This window comes from Peromyscus eremicus, chromosome 19 (genome assembly GCF_949786415.1).
Source record: "Peromyscus eremicus chromosome 19, PerEre_H2_v1, whole genome shotgun sequence".
Lineage (NCBI taxonomy): Eukaryota > Metazoa > Chordata > Mammalia > Rodentia > Cricetidae > Peromyscus > Peromyscus eremicus.
In genome coordinates, this window is record NC_081435.1 from 25,473,481 (window position 1) to 25,499,628 (window position 26,148).

Sequence of the window (26,148 nt, forward strand, 5' to 3'; positions counted from 1 at the left end):
TGTGCACCGAGCTAGACCTCAGGTCCCCTGCTCTTTCTGCCAGTCTTCAGCCTTAGCAACGTGGGGCGGGGTGCTCGCAAGGAGCTGGAGAAAAACTCTAGAGACAGCCCGGGGACCACAAGGTGGCCAAGGGCCAGGCTGTGGTCCCCACCGCGCTGCGGAGCCGCGGAGGGGGCGGGGCTCGCGCTATGACACCGCCCCCGCTTGGCCCCGCCCCCTCGCGCGTTGCCAGGGAGATCAGGTGACTCGGGGCTTCCAGCGCCGGAGGCGCGGGTTGACGTCAGGCGCGCCGCTGCGGCTCAGTGGCTCGCGGCAGGTGCGGTGCTGTTGGCGCAGTCGGGTCCCGTCGTCTTCAGTCAAGAACCGGTCAGCACCCGGCCGCTGCGTGGAGCAGAGAGGTGAGGGCGCTGGGGTTGGAGCGCCCGGGGCGGCCAGCTTGGGGCGGTGAGGCACGGGCGGCTGCGCGGGCAGAGCAGGCGGGACCCGCGGTAGCTGGTTGGGGCGAGGAGGGACCCCACGGTGCCATCCCACGGTGCCGTCGCCCGGCGCCCTGTGGCGAACTGAGGGTCTCCCGTGGTCTGCGGGGTCCGCTGGGCAAGGGAGTCCGCGGGCTGGGAGCGGAGCGGGCTCGCCCCACCCTGCCTCCCTGGATGCCTGCCGGAAGCTGCTGGGTGGATTTCTTCGCCTTGGGCTGCGAGATCTCTGGATTTCTTCGACTGTGCTTGAGGCGCGCTCGCTCGGGTCGAGCTTGCTTGGGAGTGGGGGACCCGCCGCGGAGTGAGCTGCAAAGGCGCGGGGCTGGGGGGACGCGGAGCCGAAGATGTGGGCGCAGCGAACCCTGGCCGCTTGCTAAGAGCTCAGGGCCGGGATCCGAGGGTACACCTGTTGAGGAGGTGAAACCGGAGAGGGTCCTAAGTGAGGGCAGGGAAAGAGGGGACCTCTGGGGAAGGAAACCCGAGTCTGGAACTCTGTGGAGTGCGTGCTGGGGCTATCGGAGATGGAGAGTTTGGAGCATTAAGTTGGGACCTGTTGGGAAAAAGCTTGAGCGTCGAGCTGAGGCATTGTATGTAGTGGGGAGCCATGAAGACGGGGTTGGGAAAGGGGGAACCCTATGGTGGGGAAACACAGAAGTGGTTGGTGTGATATTCCGGAATAGACTTGACAACACCTGTCTGAACTCTGATGTATTTATAACAGACATGGGTGAGGGTTCAGGCAGCCAAAGTGCCGGTAACACTCAGCACATTTTAATTTTTATTCTGGAAGGGACATACCCAATTGTGTCTTATTTTCTTCTATCCCATTTGACTGGGTAGAATGACTGGGTGAGAGAGGAGAGACTCTTCCTTCGATTTGCATGGAGACTGGAGTGTCCCCAGCACATTGCCCTTCAGAGACCTCGGAATGTTTTGCAAAAATACCCGCATCCCTAGGGTGAAACTCAAACCGAACTGATTGGCAGGAGTTTTTAATGTGGGAAGCCACGAGGGCTTCCCACCAAACCATGCTTGTTTAGCATGTTGAGTAAGATGTAAATTGGGAAACAGCTTTCCAGTCACGATTTTTTTTTTTTTTTCTACTCAACTTCCGTCAGTTTCTGGTCTTTTCTGAGTAAGATTGCTTAACTTTGTATGTGGATGGTGTTCGTGTGTCTGGTTCTAGTTCTGATTTGGAGGAGATAGAGTCTCATGTAGTCCAGGCTGGCTTCTGCTCGCATATCCTTGAGGCAAGGCCTTAAACTCATATACTCCTGTCTTGACCTCCCAAGTACTGGGTTTGCAGGCATACACCATAAACACCCAGCTTTGTTTAAATATTAATTTGGCTATTCCATCTTGATTTCCCGAGAAACCAGAAAAGTGTATTTTGAATTTATGATTTGGTGAGTTATAATTTTTTGTATTCCTGAAAGATATTGATGCTGCTAAAACACCAATTATTTTGTTTTCTGTAAAGAACTGAAATGACCAAACCTTCCCACCAATTTGTATTGTATTCGTTTCACTTCAGAAAACAAAATTGGACCTCCAGGGATCTTGTACAGTAAAAAGCAGTTTAGGGAATTGTTGAGAACTCAGGAAGGTGGCCTCAGCTGGTTTACAGGTAAATGCAGAAACTGTTACAGCACTCTGGAGAGCCTATCTAGAGTGGTTGAGACAGGGAAAGTGAATTTCCAGCCAGCTCAGTGAAATTAGGCTCTGTAAAAGAAGTCCTAAGATAGATGATTTTAAAACAGACACAACCACAAAACTACAAAGTGCCTAAAGGCCTCAGAGGTTTTTTGTTTGTTTTTGTTTTTTAATGGTTTTTCAAAATAGGGTTTCTCAGTGTAGCCTTGGCTGTCTTGGAACTCAATCTGTAAACCAAACTGGTCTAGAACTCACAGAGATCCACCTGCCTCTACCTCCCAAGTGCTGGGATTAAAGGCGCGCACCACCACTACCCAGCTAGGCCACAGAGGTTCTTAAGAATCTCTGCAGGGACCTCTTAAGAAAGATTAGAGCCGGGCGGTGGTGGCGCACGCCTTTAATCCCAGCACTCAGGAGGCAGAGGCAGGCGAATCTCTGTGAGTTCGAGGTCAGCCTGGTCTACAAAGTGAGTTCCAGGAAAGGCTCAAAATTACACAGAGAAACCCTGTCTCGAAAAACCAAAAAAAAAAAAAAAAATAGAAATTGCTGAGCAGTGGTGGTGCACACCTTGGGAGGCAGAGGCAGGCAGACAGAACTACACAGAGAAACTCTTGTCCTGAAAAACAAAAACAAACAGACAAACAAAAAAGAGTGGTTAGATGCCTTGGGAAACTTTTTTTTTTTTTCCTGTTAACAGTTTTCCAAATTTCTGATCAGATTCCAGCTGTCCAACTAATTCTGCCTCCTCTGGAAAGAAACAGGCTTTCCCACCCTCCCCTTCCCAGACACAGTCACGGGGAACTGTCTGGACAGTTGAGTAGGCTGAGAGTTTTTTGGGAAATTTTCCGCTTTCATTCACCCTTGCCTTCCCCACATGTTTTCCAAACTGGTAGAGACTTAAAAGTTCATTGTCAGGGAAAAATAAATGTTAGTGTGTTTTCCTAAACACAAGCTGTGATAAACACCAGGGCTGGCCTTCCAGTATTCAAGACACATGGTTTTCCCTACATGGAACAGGGCCAAGGACCAGTGAGATAGCTCAGTGTTAGAGTGCTTGCCAAGCATACACCATGACCCACATAGGGTCGATCCAGCACCAAAGTGGGAGAAATTGTTTGGTATTGTAATTCCAGTATTCAAGAGGAAGAGAAGGGAAATTGCCAGTTCCAGGCCGTCGTGGGTTACATACTGAGTTTGAGCCACGTAATCAGAAGAATTGGGCTAAGGTGAGAGGCTCAGACGGGTATATTTTGAGCCCTTAATCTTTGTTACTTTGTCTCTCCCTTCTTGTTGTGGTCGGTACCCTCTTCACAGAGATATAAGGAGAATTAATGAGAAGCTATATGAAATTCGAATTGCTCCAAAGCATTTTAATTCCTGGGTGAGTGGTGTATTTTGAGATGTAACGATTTTTAAAAAAGAGGTAAAAGTTACAGACTTTTGCTAACATCCCATTTACACACTTAGAGGCCTTTTTGCTGCCCCCCCCTCCCCCCCAGAGTTCTGCGGGCTTAGTTAATCAGCCAGTGATCAAGACCTGGAGGCCTGAGATTAAGCACCTGTTTGTATTTCATATGCAAATAAGCACACAGTTTTCATTATCTTATACTCTTTCCCTATTACCACGTGTTGGTTCTTTCAATCACTTACAGTAAGCCAGTAACAGCAGGCTGTGGGACTGGGCAGCTTCCTACCCAGCATCTTTTGACAGCAAGATTGTTACTGGAAATTGTCTCAGTCCTTGAGGAGTTAGTCAGTCCTTAAAGCTCTTCAGAGGTAGAAATTGGGATTACTGCTCACTAAATTGGATGAGGATAGAAATAGTCATATTTTGAAATCTCCTATTTTGTTCAGCCTTAAGTCTGGCTATAGAGAGATTCAGGCTTTTCCTGTTGTTCCAGAGACACTAGGGAGCTATGACATCAGCACTTAGACTTCTGATATTGTTGCCTGGGTGTGGGGCATTTACCCAACCACCCCCACAGTTCCCCAGAGTTTTCTTGAGTGCGAGCAGCAGGAAATATTAGATAGAAGGATTTATTGCGGAGAATATCGCGGAGAGAAACAGATAGAAAATAAAGGATAGCCTCGAGAGGGCCTGGAACCTATTCCAAGGGGCCCTGACTGTCTCTGCCCCAGGGTTTTTATAGAGACGCCAAGGGGTGGAGCAAAAGACCTCCTCCCCCAGCATAGCCAAGTGCAGACCATCTCAGACACCTGCACTCAGGCCCGTGGTCCCAATCATCCTCTATGCAGACCTGCTGGGTAAAGCCACGAGGAACCCGAGAACGGGCTCCCACAGGTCCCCCTTTCTTAATATATAAAAAAATAACTATAATGGCTTACAGCAATCTCCATAGCTGTTACACCTCCCAGTATGGGAGTAGAGGATGATAAAGATGGCATTTCCTTTTTGAATTAGGTCCAAGGTGACTACAGCAGTCTTAGCTGCCTCAAGCCCTTTCTAAGCCAAAAACTCTTAAGGCGACTACAAACTTAAAGAATCCCTAGCTTCATCATTACCATTAACAGGTTAACATAAATATTGTTATAGTCACAGTTCTCTCAATCTTACAACTCAAAGCAAACTCTTAACAGAACCATTTGAATTAGCATATATGGTGCTATATATAGTTAACAATTTTCTCCGTCTTACAACTTTAACTCAATCATTTGAATTTTCTTGTTAACAGAACATAGGAAAAACTTCAATGTATTCACATCAAACTTAAATATTTCCTAACTCCACAAAACCAGGTGCATTAATATCAATAGGTTTCTGCAAACATAATTCAACCTTATAACTCCTCCTTTTCTTTATAATTTTTTAAAGAAAACCTCAAACCTAGTTAGAAGAAACTCATACAATTCCTACAAACCCATATTGAAAAGCAGTCTTCTCAATCTAACCATTAACACTTTGAAAACTTAGCAAAACATCCAAAAGCAGTTTCTTAATAAAACTCTTTATACTTTAAAAGTAGTCTTTTAGTATACCCTATTTGCATTTCTTACTAACAAAAACATGACATTAATCCACTCAAACAACTTTTGAAATTAGACTAAGGAATATTAACTCTCCACCTTTTCTTTATAATTTAAGCAAAATCTCAAGCCTAGTTAGAAAACCCAAACTTCTGTTTAAACAGTTCCGTTTGTAACACAAACCAGTTCCATAAGTAATTCCATTTTACATAAACAGTTCCACAAAACAATTCATGAATCACCAGTTAATAAAGCATATATGCATACACAAAACTGCATCTTGATTCTAGGTAGAAATAATTTCTTCATTTAAACAGTTCCATTTTTAACCCAATTCCAGCAAACAGTTCTAGGTCATTACTATGAATAAACTCAAAATTGTCCCATTGCAATGAAATCTCTACTATTCATTTCATTTCTTAAGTCCCAAAATTCAAATGATAAATTCTGGTACTAGCCTTCCAAATATGAAGAAATCCATAACCAAAATCTTTCTGTAGTTTTATCTCATTTTAAGTTCAAAAAGTTCAAACAAGAAATAAATTCTGGTATCAGGCTTTCACTTCCAAATAGGAAGAGACATTTTTCAACCAAAACTTTTTGCTGTTAAAAATTTTAGTTCAAACAAGCATCTCTGAACTTATTCTCAAGCCAGAGACCTTTTTAGGTACAGTAGTATTCTAAAACCGCACCGTTTTTGATGTTAGCTCAGGTTTTTCTGTGTTGCGTTGATTTTCCATGAATCTCAGCTGCGGATGCCTTGTTGTGCTGGTTCTCGCGTCCGCCATTCTTAGCTTCTTAGCTGCTTCTGGAGCTTTTGAAAACCGCTCAGACTGCCTGCTTTGCAGTCTACTAGGACACTACCTTCTGTGTCTCAGGTTCTTTCACCATATACATTAAAAATAGACTCACACTTAACATTTACACTTTACAAACTCACATATAACATATTAACATCTACTTATTTATACTCCTTAAGGAAACTATAGAACTACTTTAGCAAATATATTTCTTATTACTTATATATTTCTTATATTCATTCCATCTTATTCTTATTTAAACTTACATTTACAGCTAACATCTTTTCTTACAAGCTTATCACTACATGTCTTAAGACTACCTTAGATACTTCTTGCAAGCTTATATTCTTAAAGGATCTATAGAACTATTTTACAAACTTATATAGGGCTACCATTAGCATATATTTAACTTAGCAAACACCTAAAGATTTTTTAACACAGATCTAACAAGAGAATTTTTATAAACTTACATATCTTATTTTCATCTTCTTCTATTTCTTACTCTTAATTATTATCACTATCTCTATTAAAAAGATTCTTAACTAGACAGGAAGTACATACATCATTGCTAAAGTTTAGAGTTTATAGTCAGCTTTGTTATAAAACACTGGGATTTAGTGAGTGTTGTTGTTATAGAATTGTGATAGTTGTTGCTAGGGGACTGTAACCTTCCCAGGATGACGCCACACTCCAAAGTTGCCAGTTCTCTCAGCCGTTCCGGACCGGCAGAGATGCACTGTCAGCGGTAGACGGTGTTTAACTAGAGGCTGTCCCTTCACCCAAATTCATAATAGTTCCCCTAAGTACTTCAATTCAGACAAACATTTCTATTATAGCAGTACTCTTGGTTTGCTCTACCGAAAAAACTTCATTTCATACTGAGGGTGAAATTACCATATTTAGCTGCTGTAAGGTCTTTGCCAAATACCGCACAGCTATTAGGTGATATAAAGTATTTTTCCAAAGGAGCTAGTAAAGCCAAAAGCGGCACAGCTCCGAACTCTATTTCCTCACTGTTTGCATTAACCAATGACAAAACCTCAGAAACACTAATCGAGCCACTTTCATTCTGGTTCCTTTATAGGAACGTCATTGGAGCTGACCTTTCTTAGTTCTACTCTCCTTAGGAAATGCTCCGGTAACGACCGAGCTTCATTCTCCTCTTGTGAAAAAACACAAACATGTCCTCGACCCCATATTAACACAGGATCGGTACCCTTCCATAATCCCAAGCAGGGTTCTTTCTATTTCTCATTACCCTCAGCTAAAGGACCAGGAAGATTGGCGTGAACTCTAATATGGCCCACAAAGCATGGCAGCTTGCTTTTGTGGAATAGCATCTTGAATTTATTGAAACATTTTGACTGGATTGTTGTTAGTTCCAATATTTTCACCAAAACTGTTACTATTCAAAAGGAGTCAAGAACATAGATGTTCTTTCATGAAACATATCCTTCATTAGCTTACTTTGAGAAAAAGCATTTCCAGGATTTAGTATTTTCATTTCATTAGCTTTAACTCCTGATGTTATTAGCAGCTGTGATATTTAGCATTGATTTCTTATAAGGAACTTTCAGGTGAAGCAACTCTTGTAAGACAGCTTTTCTGAAGTTTGTTTCCCATCTATAAAGCAGTCATTTTTTTGAATGCCTGTTTCTTATCCCCTTAATTAGATTTGCAAAGGAATCACTCATTGCAGGTTCTTTGTTCAAGAGGTAAATAACTTTTAATTTCACATAAGTTTTTTCATATCTAAGACAACGTTCAGTGTATAAACTGCTCTCTCTTGCTGTCTTAAGGATTTTAAAGTGGCTTGTTTGATCTTATAGGTAGCTTTCTGTCATCCAACTACCGTTAAAACTTTGCACAGCTATTAGGGTAAATAAGTCATTTTACCAACCCCCAAACCGCGAAGTGCCTAGTTCCATATCCTTTCAATGTTTCATTGGAACTGACACTTAAAACTCTTAGATGATTTTCCTCCTTATTCTTTTAAAAACTGTATTTTAAGTTTACCATGAACGTATTTTCGAGCTGACAAAAGTGTTTCAGGGCAATGTCGCTATCTTTAGCAGAAAAACTACCTTTCCCAGAATGCATTTCCCTTATATCAGTCCATAATAATATCAGTCCCATATCAGTCCCTTATATCATTTTCCTTATATCAGTCATTTCTCATAGTTCTTTTCGGGTCTGAGAGTCAACTGGTTCTTTTACCAGACTTGCTTACAAATTCTTGCCCGGGAGGTTTGAACAAAGTTTTTTTGCTTTTGCAACGGGAGATTTGAACAGGCATTTTACATTTTCAATTACGGGACATTGGGAGGTTTCTGGTCTCTCCTCAGCTGGCTTTAACAGGTGTCTCTCCTTTAATTGACACTGGCCCCCAAATCAGAACTGCACCTGCCTCGTTAGCGCGCATTGAGGTGGGCAATTTCTGATAGCAACTTTCCTCGGGGCTTGTGTTTGTCTTAGCCATAGCCAGTCAGTGAAAAACATTCACAAGAGTTTTTTCATAGCTCTTTCAGAGATTTTCTCCCACTGACTTTATTCTTATTTTGCTTGTTCCTTCCCCCCCAGATGCAGAGCTTCAGGTATCTGTCTGCGGCTCTGTACCTCTGCTAGCTGCTTTTGGAGGTAGGGGCTTATTTTCTCCCCGCGAATCTGCCTCAAATTCTAGCAGCTTTTTCAGGTCATATATTTTCTGGGGAGGATTATGTCCCTTCTCTGTTTCTTCAGAGTCTTTCTCCCAGACAGTTCCCAGTTTGGTCTCAGTTTATCCCCTCTACCCCAGAAACAGTTTCCGACACTACAGTGGCGGCTTTCCCTGCTACTGAAGGTAGGAGTTTTTTGTCTGTTTCTGTTTTCGGGGTCTGTGTGGTTTGCGTACAGACTGAAAATCTAACAAGGGAGGTTTTTGCCATCTCTAAACTCCCATTAGGACAGGCGTTTTGCCTTATCAGACCTTCACCTGGCCTAGTCCCCCAGTGGGTTGCATTTGCTTGTCTGGGTGCTCAAGGACAGAGCTTATTCCAGAGGCAATCACCCCTCAGGGCTACACTCCCTCATCTCAGGGGAGTCAGTTGAAACAAAGCTTTTCTCAAAGAGGTGTTTTCTCTGACAGAAAAGAAAGCTTTACTCCTGGATAGTTCTGTTCTGCCCTGGCTGGGCTCTTTCCCCAGACAGCGTTCTGACTCAGCAGCACGACTGCTTCAGACACAGTTCAGCTTTACTGTTTTTCCAGAAAGGTCCTTATTCTGATAGGAAAGCTTTTTCTCAGATTTCTTTTTTTCAGCTGTGGACCTATCTACCCGGGACTTGCAGGAAAGCAGGCAACTGTGCTGTTCCCACTGGCTTTAGTTTTGTTCATTGGCAATCTTCCCCTGGGTTCTGCACCTTCCTGCCTCAGCTCTGTGCTCCAGGAAGTTTACAACTGCAGGAACCCTAGTATCCCCAAATGCACTCCAACTCAGAGACGCTTCAGGGGATCTTTGCATTAGGACGATTAGGAGCACCTTTTCATTCTGAAACGCTCACTCAAACAAAACCCTTGATGCTTCAGCTCGGCTGTAACTGAAAAGCTTGGCTTTTTTTGCTTTTCCCAGTAAAGTTTCCTGCCCTTTTGGGCTCTCTGTAGCTCTTTACCCACACTCTCCCAAGCTTTTCCCTCAGGGTACTGTGACCCACTGTCTTTTACTAGTTTAAAGAGACAGAGCTTAGAAGAGGTTTTTAGGAACTTGTCCCTGCCTCCTGCATTAAAGGGAGGATTTTTAAAGCTTGAAAGAGAACTTAGAGGTTTTGCTGTCTTAAGTTTGTTGTTTTTCCTTTGAGCTAATCACAGGTGGTCCCCATATTAATATCTTCAGGTGATTCTAATTTTTGCCCTTTTGAAAGTTAAAGGCTTTAGTTTTTAAGTTTAAGAGCTTTTGAGAAAGATGGAGATTTTTAGAGAGATTTTCCCAAGTTTTCCAGGAAAAGCTTTTAGTTTAAGAGAAAGATTTTTTCCGAGGGAAAGACCAACTTTTCCCAAAACTTCCCAACTTTAAACTTTTTGGCTTTTTACACCCCCATTTTGCCTCAGGGAGAAATCACTTTCTCCTGCCACTCAGACTTAGCATTTCAGTTGTCCCCAGGACAAAAGCTTCCATAGGAAAACTTTTTCTTCCCCATAAGCTCAAAGAAGAGCTTTTTTACTACCCATAAAGCCCAAAGAAAGATTTTTTTCCCCCAGTTTGCGTTCTTAGCCCCCAAAGTTAGAAAATTGTAGAGTTTTTCTGTCTAGTTGCTTTACTTATTTTTTCCTACACAATCTTACACTTCTAAGTTTTTCCTACACTATTCTACTACCCTATGCCTTATTTTTCACAGATAGAAATTGAGAAAGGGATAGAAGATAGAAAATTTTGACAGAAGAGAATTTCGCTGCAGCATCGGACATCCTTCCAGTCCGCTTTCCTTTTCTCTCGAGGATAAAACCCCTGCCTCTCAATAATATATATAAAAAATATATATTTTCCATAACACCGGCATGCCTCATCCACTGGCAGGGCTGAACTCAGCACTTTCGCCAAAAACTCTGTAATAAAACTATTATTTTCCTTTATCTTTAGTCCCTATTACTTTGTCTTTAGTCCCTGTTCATTTGTCTTTAGTCCCCCCTTTTTTTAGTCCCTTTTTTCTTTTTTCTTTAGTCCCTGTTCATGGCGCCATTCTGTGGGGCATTTACCCAACCACCCCCACAGTTCCCCAGAGTTTTCTTGAGTGCGAGCAGCAGGAAATATTAGATAGAAGGATTTATTGCGGAGAATATCGCGGAGAGAAACAGATAGAAAATAAAGGATAGCCTCGAGAGGGCCTGGAACCTATTCCAAGGGGCCCTGACTGTCTCTGCCCCAGGGTTTTTATAGAGACGCCAAGGGGTGGAGCAAAAGACCTCCTCCCCCAGCATAGCCAAGTGCAGACCATCTCAGACACCTGCACTCAGGCCCGTGGTCCCAATCATCCTCTATGCAGACCTGCTGGGTAAAGCCACGAGGAACCCGAGAACGGGCTCCCACACCTGGGTAAAGCTTTCTTACCTGAGGGAAATTTAGCCAGAAGAGACTTCTTGTTTCCTCAAGCTAAGTTTAGTGCTGTGTGTAGGGAAAGGGGGCCAGCTAAAGAAACCCACCCTGACCCTGGAGCCCAGAACTAGGGAAAGATGGCTCAGATAAGGACAGTGAAAGACACACAGTTTGGCTCAGTCAGATCAGAGCCATCTCTGCCCCTGGCCAACTGACTTGTGAAACCAACCAATCACAGAGCAGGACAGTAGAACCCTGGGCCCCAAGTCAACCCCTGGTTGACTCCACCCCCAAGACATCCTATGTAAACTGCCCTGCCTAGTCAGTTAGGGGGGAAAAAAGGCTGTTCTCTCCACCCTGGTAGAGGCAGCTACTCTCCTGGACTCCTCCTTCCCAAATAAATCTCTTTCTCAAAAGAGTTTTGGCCGGGTGGTGGTGGCGGCAGACGCCTTTAATCCCAGCAGAGCCAGGCGGATCTCGGTGAGTTCAAGGCCAGCCTGGTCTACAGAGTGAGATCCAGGAGAGGCACCAAAACTACACAGAGAAACCCTGTTTCAAAAAACCAAAACAAACAAACAAAAAAACAAAACAACAACAACAAAAAAGAGATCTTCATTCACTGGCATAGAGAAGATCCTTACTGAGATGTCAGTGGATAGAGCAAGAGAGAACTGAAAAAGTAACACTTTTCTCCAAGGTGGGAGGAGATGGCTACATTTCTGCAGGGGTTTCCCCTTTTGCACAGTGAAGCAAAAGAAGCAACATCTTAGGCCAGAGAAGAAAAGCTCTGCTAGGAAGCCCCCTTAAGTGGGGGCTGAGCAAAGCTCAGCTGTAGCGGCTCTCCAGGAGAGGAGCAGGATTGCTATATCCTGCGGGAGACCATCCCCCATCACACCAGGTATACCCTGACTTTCCCTGAACAGTCAGGATACCCTTCCCTGCTGAAGCAGTTCCAGGCCTGACTTTCCCGAGAAGTCAGAAAAATTTCCCTTCCAGGGTCAGGATGCTTCTTTGCAGTTCCAGCTGTCAGAGCTGTGCTAAACAGCTCCAGGTGTCAGGGACACCTTCAGGGCAGAGCTGTTGTTCTGAGCAGCTAAAGGTGTCTGGGATACCTTGCCCTCAAGGGCTGAACTGTCTCCTTACAGTTTCAACCTTCAGAGCTATCCTAAGCAGCTCAAGGTGTTGCCTGATTGGCTAGATAGTCAGGACACCTTTCCCCAGAGTTGTTGCAACAAATTTACATACATTGTTGGTGCTGAAACCCGGGACCAAACCAATAGAGTTGAACCAATTTACTTACACTGTGTCCCAGGCCTCAAAGCTCCATTTTGTCCAAGCCAACTAATTGGCTTTTCACTTTAGCAGTGAAAAGCAGCAGAATCAAAGCAAGGGCACTAGATATGAGTTGGCTCTCCAGCCTCACCCTAGACAGGTTCATACCACCTTGGGAACTGTATCCAAAGGGCTCTACTCTACTACAGGAAGTTTTTAGAAAATGTGGAATAGTGCTACCCTGATCTACCTACCAGGGTTCAAGTTAACATTTTTCTACTTTACAGTGGGACAAAATCTTACCCATATAACCATTTTGGTTTTCCCCCAATAGAGTGTTCAATAAATAACAAGAGTTTTTTAATACTCCTGCCTCCCTTCTCTCTCTCTCTCTCTCTCTCACACACACACACACACACACTCTCTCTCTCTCTCTCTCTCTCTCTCTCTCTCACACACACACACTTTTTTTTTTTTTTTAAAGAGAAGGTCTCATCTAGCACAGACTGGTCTCAAATTGCCATATAGTTGAGGCTAGGCTTGAACATCTGATCCTCCTGCTTCTACTTCCCCAAAACTGGGATTATAAGCATACCTAGCTCCCAGTAGTTTATTATATAATGCACTTTTTGGATGATTTTGTACAACTGCTGGCTAATGTTAAGTGTTGCAAGCTATGGTGTTTACTATATTCACTGTTTTTTTTTAAATTTATGATACTTTAGCTTATGATGGGTTTGTCAGAATGTAACCTCATGATAAGTGGAGGGACACTGGGATTGATTTAGGCCTCAGAGCCAAATGTGTGTAACTGGTAGGATCCTCACATCTAAAGCAAGGGAGAGGAATGGTTTGAGTCTGGCCTCTGGGCAGCAGGCAGCAGGGTGATTGACAGCTTTCTGAACTCTTAATTAGATGGTTTAAAGGCGTGTTGGTAGCCATGGTGGGAGGAAGGTTTGCTTCACCTGATGTCCTCATTAGGGAGTAAATGCTTTCTTTATTCAGAGATGCCTATCATTAGTTCCCTGATGACTTGTGCTTAAGATTGTTAGCTAGTCCCAAGAGCATTGCCAGAAAATATATCACATTTGAAAACTACCTAGACATGCTCAGTGGCAAGAGAAAGGGCAGATGGTGAACAGCTGAGCTGCAGAAATATCCGGAGAGAAGAGAACCTAGATTTCTTCTCCTTTGTTTCAGCATCAGGACTGTAGGCAGGAGCAGTTGGAGAGATGCATAAGTAGCAGACTTAGGAACATGCCTGTCTCGAGTCTTCAGGAAGCCTGATGCTTGATGCTTTCCTGATGCCCACAGTAGCCCCGGGGACACTCCAGCTGTTCCTGAGTCTTCCTTTGCTCCGTCTTTCTAGAAAAGGCCACTGTCAAGCTAATGATCCCAGTTGCTGCAGCCCTCTGCCTCTGTTGACTCTTGAGTTACGGTTCTTGGTGTTCTTCAATGTCTGAGGGTAGCTATGAAACTAGTGGGACAGAAGCTTTCAAGTGAAGAAGAGAAACCTCAAGTCTCTCCCACACTTCACTTGTCTTCCATATGTGTGCTTTTTGTCCTAGCTCTATGCCTTCTTTGCTATTTTTAAACACTTAATTTTTAAATTTTGTATATGTATGCGTGTTTTGCCTGCATGTATGTCTGTGTGCCACATGCATACCTGGTGCCATGAAGTTCAGAGGAGGGCATTGGATCCTCTGGAACTGGAGTTAACGTCAGGAGCTACCTTTTGGGTGCTGGGAATCTAACCTATGCTCTCTGGAAGAGCAGCCAGTGCTCTTAATCACTAAGCTATATCTCTAACCCAACTCTTTTTTTTTTTTTTCTTTTTTTTTTTTTTTCCGGTTTTTCGAGACAGGGTTTCTCTGTGTAGCTTTGCGCCTTTCCTGGAACTCACTTGGTAGCCCAGGCTGGCCTCGAACTCACAGAGATCCGCCTGGCTCTGCCTCCCGAGTGCTGGGATTAAAGGCGTGCGCCACCACCGCCCGGCTCTAACCCAACTCTTACACTCTTTTTTTGCATGCGCGGGGGTGGGGGTGGGGGTGGAGAGGTGGGGGAGCATGGCAGTTTCGAGACAGGGTTTCTCTGTGTAGCCCTGGCTGTCTTGGAACTTGCTTTGTAGACCAGGCTGGCTTTGAACTCAGAGATCCACCTGCCTCTGCCTCCCGAGTGCTGGGACTAAAGGCGTGCACCACTTCTGACTCTTATCCTCTTAATTGGATTAATTAGTGAAGCTATCAGTAACTATCTCTCATTTCATCTTACTTTTTAAAACTTCAAAATTTTGATCCCAGGACTCACCTGGTGGAAAGAGAGAACTGACCCCCCACAAATTACCCTCTGACTTCCACATGTGTGCCATTTTGTACATGTGTGCTGGAGTGTGTACACACACACACAGTAAATGTAATAATTTTTTTTTTTCCGAGACAGGGTTTCTCTGTGTAGCTTTGCGCCTTTTCCTGGAACTCACTTGGTAGCCCAGGCTGGCCTCGAACTCACAGAGATCCGCCTGGCTCTGCCTCCTGAGTGCTGGGATTAAAGGCGTGCGCCGCCGCCGCCGCCGCCGCCGCCGCCGCCGCCGCCGCCGCCGCCGCCACCACCACCACCACCACCACCACCACCGCCTGGCCGTAATAATTTTTTTTTAACTTCAAATCTTATTTACAAGGGAAACTATCATTGCCACAAATAGAAGGTGAATATTATAAGCTAAAATAGAGTTGTTTGTGTATGTTCTCTAAATCATAGTGCATACATGTTCACCCAATGAGTCACCCAAGGTGAATTCTCCAGGTGCTGTAGGTGGATGGTAGGGCTGGTTTGTGTAGGCAGGCCTTCAGAGACGTCTCCTTAAACCCTGTCCTAAAACTTGTGTGGCAGTCTGATAGGAAGAAAGCCACAGAGTGAAGAATCTAGTTGCTGAGATTAGGCTCTGGTAACACACACCTACAAACCTACCACTCAGGAAGCTGGGTTAAAAGGATTGCAAGCTCAAGGCCAGAAGAGGACTCTGTCTCCAAAAAAAGAAAAGAAGTATAATATAGAAACCTCCGTCTTCATTTTGTTTTCTTGTTTTTGTGTTTGTTTATTTTAACCACTGCCATTTTGGTGTGGTTTGCCATAAGGAGGCCTGAGAGGTAGTGGTGGCAGTGCTGTGTGTTAAGTCAGGCCTGAGGTCGGGGCCTGGCTTTGTTGATGCTCTAATGTGGTGGTGTCCCTTCTGTGCAAGCGTGCCCCTGGAAAATTCAGGTTCTTCCTGGTGGCGAGGGCAGGCCTATTAGTTGCTAGTCTCACCAGTGCCCCTAACTGCTTGGAGTCCTTGGTCTTTTTGCATCTAGAGTGCTCTTTGTGGGTGTCAGTGACAGAGAGTTGTCGTTTGGCATTCTAGTCTTTATTATCCAATATGCTCACACCTTAGGAGAACAGAAGAAGGGGTTGGGGAGTGCTGCCGGGGTGGTGTGATCTCTGGGAGCCTCACGTGGTAGGTATCCACGGTTCTGCAGGTGTGAACTGAAGTTTACTGTTGTCTGTTAGGAGCTGCCTGCTGTGTTGACAGAGCCGTGGCTCTCTCTGAGGGCTGGAAAAGTGGCTTTCATGGTGGAGCAAAGAGGGCTGGTTGGGTATTCATCAGGAGTCAGGAGTGCTCAGTTAAATTGCCAGCACATTAAGCGGTAAGGGCCTTTTACTAAGCCATCAAGATGTCAACTTTCCCACAAAGCCTACGCTAATGCTCTGGGAGGCTGGTGGAACCTGCCTTTCAGGGGCTGTGCTGGTGGGGGACCTGACCTGGGAAGTGGCTTTATCAGGCTTGTTGGGAGGGATGGCCCTGTCCCTTTATAGTATGTCCTCTCAACTTGGCAGGGGGCAGAGTTCTTCCTCTCTCTGGCTTTCCATGCTCTAACCTCACCTTTCCTTTCCCTGACTCACTCTCTCTGTTAATAGCTTTCTTCCCCCCCCCATTCTGTTCACTGCTGCCCCCTCTTTTGATCCTTTCTCTTGCTGGGCCTCATTTTCTCTCCGTTTTCACTTTGAGGGTTGCCTTGTTTGAAGTTCCAGTTGTCCTGTGACTGGATGTTATTCAGAGGCCCCATCCTTTTTTACTGAGGAGCAGCTAGCCAGAGGCTTTCAGATAACCGCACTGGTGGGCTACTGACCAGAGCGGAGCTGCTTGGCTGAGTGATGTTCCAAGTAGGGCCTCGAATGAAGCGGGTGTGGGTTCGCCAGCTGTTCTTAAACTGTCAGGCAAGGGCTGTGCTGTGTGTGCCCTTAGAGACTCCTTTTGGAAGCTCAAGGCAGAAGGGAGTCCTGCATTCAGACAGCCCGTGGTTTTTGCAGAGGACCAAACACAGTGAAGGCTGAAATAGGCCTTTGCCTGGGAACCTACCAGACTGCTTGCAGTCAGGGGTCCTGCCTTGGAGCCAGGTGTTCCCACATTGTTACTGGAACAGTTTCTACTTTCCTTCCCTTCTCAATAAATTAAGACATAAATTATTTTTTCCCTAAAATTCATGTGGCTTTTAGTTAGGGATAATCAGCAGGGATTTTGAACCTTTATTGTTAAATATGCCATATGGGCTAGGCATATTTAATTCTGAGTGCTGGGATTAAAGGCGTGCACCACCACTCCTGGCAGAACTTAATTTTTTATTTACTGATTGATTGATTGATTGATTGAGAGGAGATCTTACTGCTGGCTGGCCTGTAGACCAACCTCAAACTCAAAAGATCTGCTCACCTCTGCCTCTTAAATGCTGGGATTAATGCCTGGCTTAAAACTTTGTTTTTAAATCCAGATAGCTAAGTGAATGCACTGTATTGCAGACTGCTGCTTTGCTTTGTTCCTGTTATTCAACCACATTGTAATTCTGTATTCCATGTAATTCTGTCTTGTTGTTTTGAAGGGTCTCAGCAGTGTTGGTTCTATAGTTTGGGAGTACCTGGGTTTATTTTGCCTTCACCTATGATGAACTTCTAGGATGCTATGTATACTGTGTATGTGTTATGTCACTGTTATGAAAATATAATAATAAACATGTGCATATATATAAAGTTTGAGATTTTTAGCATACTACTATAATATGTATCTGTAAAATGAACCTCCTGAAGGCAGGGCTGCTTATCAAGAGATAAAATGTTCATTTCTTTATTTGGGATATAATTTTAAATATGACCCAGGCACAGTGACAAACACTTGTAATCCAGCACTTGAGGCAGGAGGAATTCAATTTAGACCAGTCTGGGCAACATAGGGAGATATCGGAAGGAAGGAAAGAGATGTTAGGAAGGTAGGAGTCCTTCAGTAAACACCTTTGCTTATGAGTGTGGGTTGCATCTGAGATCATTTTCCTCAGCTAGCTGCCCATTCACTGTTGTGGTCTGACTTTCCTACTGAGGGTAGTTCTGCTTGTACCTCATTTTCAGTGACATTGTGTAGCTCTGAGATGCAGCCCCGGGACTTCATAACTTGAGTTTGTCCAATCTGAGTAGCTGGACCACTTAACAAGACCTTTGAAATTAGAAATCAATCAGATTTTCCTTCCTGATGCAGTCATAGACTAATGGAGAAGACTGTTAAAGTCTAAGCTCATATTAGAACTCTTCTCCGCTGCCCAGCTCTGGTCCTGACGTTCAGTAGGTATTTCATAATATGGTTGAATAAGTAAGTGACTGGATTGGCTGGTGGTAACCTGCAAGCAGGGATAAATAAAGTTCTAAGATACTTTTTGAAAACAGTAAAGAGTAACTATAAAAAAGAGTGTCCTGAGTCTGTCCTTAGCACAGCAGTCCTCACCTTCAGCCTCATTCTGTACAACAGGCACCTGCCATAGTGATCCCTATCCAGGCCTGAAATGTACTTTGTTTTTTCTTTGATATTTTCCAGATTGTTGCCACTGACTAACGTGTGGAATTGGAGTAATTGAAATTTCTGTGTCTGCTTATGTCTTGATAGGATCATCATTTCTGCTTAGAAACGGACTTGTCTACTTGTCTACTTTTGTGCACACAGTTCTCTGTGCTTCCCCTCTTATAGGCTGGTCTGTAATTGCTGCTGCTGTCTGTCTCTGTAGTCTGAACAGGAACTGAATCTTGTTCACATTGTCTCAGTAGCACTGGAACCACTAGTGTTGAATTATAGTTGATGTTCTGGGAAGTTTTCATGGGCTGACGTTTGTAAGTTACATAAGGTTAACACACCAAAGTTACAATTAAGTGAGCATTTTAGTGAAAACTGTAAGTCAGGGAGATAGATGACTGCATGAAACCTAATAATTCTAGACCTTTTTTTTTTAAAGCTCAACAATGTACACACAAAATTATGGGTGTAGATCCAAAAAAGTTGAGGGGCCTAGAATATAAAACAATCTGTTTACAAAGGTCCTGTTAAAAGGGCAGCTAAAAGAGATGGAAGCTTTTAGGTTAAGCTGTCCTGTAGACGGAAGTTTCTGTCCCACCAGCTGCTCGCTCCCAAGTAATTGACACAAAGACTCAATATTAATTGTAAATGCTCGGCCAATAGCTCAGGCTTGTTACTGGCTAACTCTTACATTTTAAATTAACCCATATTTCTTATCTACCCTCTGACACATGGCTCACAGCTTATTACTTCTTTTTCTACACACCCTGCTTCCTCTGCATCTGCTAGCGTCTCCTCTGACTCCACTCTTCTTCATCCCAGCATCCTTAGTTTGGTTGTCCCATCTATACTTTCTGCCTGGCTACTGGCCAGTCAGCTTTTTATTAAACCAGTTAAAGTGACAAATCTTTGTACAAAATCAGTGTACGAAAGGATTATTCCACAACATTTCCCCCTTTTTGTCTAGTTAAAAAGGAAGGTTTTAATTTTAACATAGTAAAATTAAACACAACAAAAACAATTATTAAGTAAGAATTATAGTTACAATATCCAGTCCATTTGTATTTGGCAAATTTAGAGAAAATACTCTGTTATTTATCTTATCTTTGTGACTCTAAGGTTTTATACCTAATTTACTTTTCATCATAATTAAAGAAAACTTTAACTATGACTATCTAGTCCTCAACTCCATCAAAGACCCCAGAAGGCTGTAATGTTATCTAAAGACAGGGACATCTGGACAGTCACCCTAGGTTCTTCTGTAACATTGGGGCATCCAACTTTGGCCTACAGGCCTGGTATATCTGACAGACATTTCTGAGAAGCAAGGAATTTTGAAGGACTGTCTTGTCTTGGCAAAGTTTGGCAGTCATTTTCTTTTGTATCCTGCTGGTCCAGTTTGGACAGTATACTTAGTAATTGAGGCAAGGGCAGTTTCTTTGTCCAAATGGCTAGCTTTTGTCATAAAGAAAGCAAACTCCATATGGAGGTTCTTTGATGCCCATTATCTTCTCTGAAGTAAATTGGTGCTGCCAGGAGCAGACATGTCTCACTGTCATGAAAAGCCTTAGGTTATTAAACATATTAAATGCCATATTCTGTAGGTCTTTGAAGTGTTTGAAGGCCATTTATTTAAATATCTGTTTATGACCTTGAAAATATACCTGACATAAGTTTGACTATTATAGATATTATATATATATATATTTTTTTTTTTTTTTTTTTTTTGGTTTTTCGAGACAGGGTTTCTCTGTGTAGCTTTGCGCCTTTCCTGGAACTCACTTGGTAGCCCAGGCTGGCCTCGAACTCACAGAGATCCACCTGCCTCTGCCTCCCGAGTGCTGGGATTAAAGGCGTGCACCACCACCGCCCGGCATAGATATTATAGACTATTAATCTGTATTTTTAATTATATGTTACATGTTTAAATGAGTTGCATAAGCACAATACCCCATATAAGAGTAAGAAGATACATATAATATAGCAAAAATAACTTGAAATTTGTGTCAATAAATTAAAATCCATACCAATGTAAAATATTTTGAGATTAATAGTTGTTTTTTGGATTAAAGTAGATTCAATAATCTACCCTTTTATTTCATCATTTCTATATTATATCCCCTTTTTTTCCTTTAGAAAGAGATGGTTGAATTTTAACTCTTTTGTTTAGTCTTTTTTTTTTATTAAGACCAATAACAATTTGTAACCAACCCCCCTAAATAATGACAAATATTCATAAACCATTGAATAACCAAAACTCACCCAGACCCCATCTCTTGGGAATAGGGGTGTTGTTCTTTAGACTACTTATTATTTGGGAGCACTGGCATCTTTGGGGGAACCTTGAGAAAACCAGGATAATTGTTAGGTGTTGCCTGGAGTAGTTTGTGGGGCTGGATCATCTCAGCCAGTAGCCTTGAAGGAATTTTGGATGCAGAATTCTCTCTCTCTCTTTTTTTTGTTTTGTTTGTGTTGTTTTGTTTTTTTTTCGAGACAGGGTTTCTCTGTGTAGTTTTGGAGCCTGTCCTGGATCTCGCTCTGTAGCCCAGGCTGACCTTGAATTCACAGAGACCCGCCTGGCTCTGCCTCCCAAGTGCTGGGATTAAAGGCGTGCGCCACTACCGCCCGACTGGATGCAGAATTCTGAGGAGACCGTAACAGGCATTTTGAGATGCTGGACCACCAGAGCAATTCATTTTTATTAGTGTCTGGTCTGTTTGTTCTGAAAATACATAAACTTTTTAAGGGAACATACATTACAAGTATGGAATATATGGTGTTCACAAATCAGTTAAAGATGATTTTTGTTTTATAGTTGGGTAGGTAAAATATAGATTACATGTTTTGTAGTTTTTCTAGGTTTATTTCTTTATGTCTGTAGCCAGGATATCAGGGGGTCTTCCCTGATTAAATCTGATCCATATCAATCTGGAATGAATCCATAGCCTCTTATTTCTTGTGGAAGTAAAAGAGGAAATGACCTCTCCCCCAAAGTAACACATCTTTTGACTTCCATTTTGAAGTCAAGATATTTTTAAAATATATAGGTTGTTTTAATCTGTCAGTTTTCATAATCCAGTGTGTCTTAGCAGCTGTCGTTTCTTCATTTGCAATCAGAAAATCTAAAGACAACACAATAGCATACAGAATCCCAGACTCTGTTTATTTCCCATCTTTATGTGGCTTATTATATCTTTTTATTACTTTATTTTCCTTTACTCCTTTTTTAAGAGCTTTACTTTTAAGGGAACACTTGGTTCCCTGAGAGCCAACCATCAAGGTTTGGGTTCATGCTGCCACCGAATAGTGCACTGCCCACTGCTCATAAAACCCATTTAAGTGTTTGTTGACAGGGCTTCTTCTTTTTTTTTTTTTTTTTTTTTTTTTTTTTTTTTCCCAAGACAGAGTTTCTCTGTGTAGCTTTGCGCCTTTCCTGGAACTCACTTTGTAGACCAGGCTGGCCTTGAACTCACAGAGATCCGCCTGTGTGGCAGGGCCTCTTAAAAGAGTTGTATTGTAGAATATTAATTTAAAGTGTGTTACTTTTGTTTATGTTGCATTTGTACCTCTGTAAAACACCTGATGGTCTGATAAAGAACTGGCCAATAGCAAGGCAGGAGAAAGGAAAGGCGGGGCTGGCAGGCAGAGAGGATAGATAGAAGGAGAAATCTGGGGAGAAGAGAAAAAAGATGGAGGAGTGAGGAGAGCTAGTAGTCAGAGAAGGAGGAGGACTCCAGGGGCCAGCCATCCAGCTACACAGCAAGCCACAGAGTAAGAGTGAGATTTACAGAAGTAAGAGAACGGGAAAAGCCCAGAGGCGAAAGGATAATTTAAGTTAAGGAAAGCTGGCTAAAATCTAAGCCAAGCTAAGGCTAGGTGTTCATAATTAAGAATAAGCCTCTGTGTGTGTTTATTTGGGAGCTGGGTGGCAGGTCCCCCCAAAAGAGAAAAAACAACAGAATTGTGCCCATTTTTTTTTTTTTTTTTGCCACTGGCACTGAGCCAGAAAGCTGTCTCTGTCTCTTAGAAGAGCCTTTGTCTCTACTTGCCGATAGCAAACAGAGCCTACCTGAGAAAAGGAGGTTACCAAGAAGCTGCACGACTCCGTTTTTGTGTGTTTAGAATCCTTTTTTAAGCACTCTCAGGTCTTGTGTGGAAATTCCGGCCCCGCATTGGAATGCCACTGTCCTCATGTTTTGTTTTTTTTTTTTAACTTTAAAGACAAGTATACAGGTTGTCTGTAAGGATACTTAAGGCTAGAAATATCCTGACTTCAATAAGAAGATCACCCAGCACTCAGGAGGCAGAGGCAGGTGGATCTCTGTGAGTTCTAGGACAGCCAGAGCTACTCAAGGTACTTGATCATAGAACATCAATGGCAATATTTGATCATAAAACACCAGTGACGGTACTTGATCACAGAACGCCAGTGATGGTGCTTAAACAACATCCAGCTGATATTGTTCACCTGTCTCTGGGAGTCACTGTGTTGTTGCAGTAATAGTTCTTTCATTTATTATTGCTAGGTTGTTGTTTGGCCTGTGATTTGCGTAGTTTTCAGTTTGGAGCAATTATAATCAGAAGCTACTCTGGTGTACCTGTCTTGTGGTAGGTGTGTGAACTTCTTCCCTTCAGCATGTAGGAACATGCTGGCTACCTTTTGACCACCAACCGCACTGCATATACCACAGTGGTCCCCTTAAACTGCTTAGTGGTGATACAGGAGGAGTTGTAGTTTGTAAAAAGATATTCTGTAGTTTTCACAGCAAGGAAATCACCAATGGCACAGTCCCTCAGAATGCATACTCTAGTTAAATGGCTCTGAAGCTGCACAGATTTCTCAGAAACGTCCCTGTAGTTAAGTAAGGCGTAACTGGTTACCAGGAAAGAGAATTGCTGAGTCATAAGATAAGTTCAACATATGACATGCTTTTTCCTAAAAGTATGATGCTTTGGCTTTTATTTATAGTTCTATGATGTACTGGGAGTTATTTTTGTATATAAAGCTAGGAATCAACCCCCCTCCCCAATAGCCAATTAATCCAGACTGTTTATTGGAGACACAGTCTTTTTCTTTTTGAATTGCAGTGGTGCCTTTCTGTTAAATTAAGTGACTGTACTGTGTGAATTTGTTTGAGGACTCATTCTATTTAAATTTTTTAAAGTTTAATTTAGGGGCTAGCAAAATGGCTCAGCAGTTACAGGCACCTATCACTAAGCCTGATGACCTGAGTTCCATCCCTGGGACCCACGTGGTAAAAGGAGAGAACTGACTCCTTCGAGTTGTCCTCTCATCTCCACACAAGTGTCATGGCACACTCATGCTCACAACACACACACAAATAAATACACATAATAAATTCAGATAATTGCAATAAAAATTGAATTCAGTTTATTAGTGTGTGTATGTGTGTGCGTGTGCGTGACATGTGGAGGTCATCAGGCTTGCATGGCAATTCTGTTTACAACTGAGCTATCTTACCAGCCCAGGACTGTTCTCTTGTATTACATTGATCTTTTTATTAGTGTTTATTTTAACAAAACATGAGATTGTGCAGACTATATAGCTTTCAAGTTTTTTCTTCGTGTGTGTGTGTGTGTGTGTGTGTGTGTGTGTGTGTGCGCGCGCGTGCGCGCACATGGTATACATGTGTATATTACATGGGTTGGTCAGAGGTTGATGTATTTTTCTAGTCTCCATCCTTTATTTTGTTTGTGGGGTTTTTGTTTTTGTTTTGTTTTGGTTTGGTTTGGTTTTGGTATTGGTTTTGTTTTTTTCGAAACAGGGTTTCTCTGGAACTTACTCTGTAGACCAGACTGGCTTCGAACTCACAGAGATCCTCCTGTCTCTGCCTCCTGAGTGCTGGGATTAAAGGCGTATATCACTATCAGCCACTAGCACTCAACTTTATTTTTTAATTTTGACAGTTTCATACACACACACACACACACACACACACACACACAGAGTAGTTTTCTTCACATCCTGTTACCCTGTCTCATAGTCCCCTTTTCTCCATTTCCATCTTATATTTTAGGCAGGGTCTCACTCAACCAGGAGCTCACCATTTTGGCTAGACTAGCAGGCCAGGAAGCCCCATGGATCCTGATGTCTGCTCTTCCCCAGCACTGGGGTTATAAACCCATGGCTGCTGTGCTCAGCTGTTCACATGGGTTCTGGGATTGAACTCAGGTCCTTATGTATTCCTGGTAAGCTCTTTATCAACTGAGCCATCTCTCCAGCTCCTAAAATTTCCTGCACAGTATTACGTTGTATTTCAGAAGCATAGAACTGTTGGCTGAGTGTGTAGACTAATGGTCAAGCACTTGCCTAGCATGTGCGAGGCTGTGGGTTCAATCTTCAGCACTGGACCCCATACATATACATGGAAACAGAACCCACCAATAGACAAACTAATTATGTAGATGTGCCAGAGTAACTTTTTCTTCTTTAGGTATGTGGGTTGTGATTTCTTTCCCCTGCTTTATCTATTTAGTTCCAGTGTGGAGGTCAGAGGACAACTTAGGAAAGTCAGTGCTTTCTTTCCAAGGATTGGACTTGGGTCATCAGTCGGGAAGGAAGAACTTTCACCCGCTGAGACGTTTGGCCAGCCCCTTTTTGGTCTTTTGTGTTGAAGGCCTCACCCTTGGTGTCTGATAGTCTTTGTCCATTCATTGATACCTGAAGCAATAAAGAGTCAGAAGTCCTCTGTGATGGTCTACCACAGTTGACCGGTGTCGTTGCTTTGTTGTCCTCGCCTGTATTGGTGTCGGATTTGTTTTGTTTTGTTTTGTTGTCCTCACCTGTATTGGTGTCGGATTTGTTTTCTTTTGTTTTTGAGACAGAGTTTCCCTGTGAAACCCTGGCTGTTCTGGAACTCACTCTGTAGACCAGGCTGGCCTCAAACTCAGAGATCCACCTGGCTCTGCCTCATGAGTGCTGGGATTAAATGTGTGTACCACCACTGCCTGCCTGGTATCTAATTTTTACCACTGAGATTGTTCAGTTTTTCTGGAGGAAATACATTCATCATAATACCCACAGGGGCAGTGCCCGCAGCTACCCTGTAGATTGTAACAGTGGTATTTTTCAAGGTTGTTATATTTTTATTTCTTGGCTATCTATTTTGATGAGGCCTTACAGTATCTTATCTCTGTGAACCACTTTCACAAATAGTTTCTGCCCTCTCACTGTACTGCAGGATGACTGTGATCTTGTGACTGTGTGTGTGTGTCTTGAATGAGATCTCGGGAGAACAGTGGGCAGTCTAGTCTATGAATGGATCCCGGCTGTGGCACCCTTTCAGGTCCTCCCTGTGAAGCTCTTGTTTGTCCTTTAATGCTTCATACTGTTTACATTTGGCGTTTAGTAATACTCTACTTTAACAAGGCTTATGTTTTACCAAATTTATGAGGGAAACCAGTCAAGCTACAAGGTCCAGTGTCTCAAATTTAAAACTCATTAGTACTCTGCGAATGCAGTGAGGTTTGTAATGCATATGTCTGTAGCAGGGGATCTTTGTCGGGTTGGCTTGTTTCTTTAGTGGCCGGAGAACAGTAGGTTTGCCCAAGTGAAGTCCCGCTTTTCAAATCCTAGCTCTAGACCTTTGATACAGTTCAGATTTTCTTTCTGTGGCTTTTGATGTTCTTTTATTGTGAGTAGGTTTTTGTTGTTTGTTTTTGTTTAGAAGAAACTGGACATAGACCTGTTTCTGTGTCTGTAAGATGGCTGTCTGGGAAATGCAGGAGTGTGTGTAGGGGAGGGAGTCATGGTTGTTGGGACCACTGTATGGCTTCTGCTTTCTGTAGGTGTCTCAAAGAACAGATTCTTTTTTCCTCCTTGAACAAAGGGGGGAAAGCACATCAAAAATGAGGGGGAAATGTGACTGGGGGCAAAGGCATGTTCATGTGGAGTAGTGTTTTGAGGGCCTCAGGGAGAGAACGGAACAGGACAGTGAGGGTGAAAACACAGAGGAGTTGAGCAGAGTCAGGAAGTATGGTGGTGCCGAGTGTGGCAGTTCTGTCTCTCCGTGTTT

General features: G+C 43.2%; 1 protein-coding gene across 1 annotated transcript in view; it reads left to right on the top strand.

Moving 5' to 3' along the window:
- The first annotated feature begins 245 nt into the window (after positions 1 to 245).
- The window catches only part of Cystm1 (cysteine rich transmembrane module containing 1), a 56,774-nt gene continuing 30,871 nt past the window's right edge, over positions 246 to 26,148 (top strand). The window contains exon 1 of the mRNA XM_059246618.1: positions 246 to 398. The gene's annotated coding sequence lies outside the window, so the exon portion shown is untranslated. The remainder of the gene's footprint in view (positions 399 to 26,148) is intronic.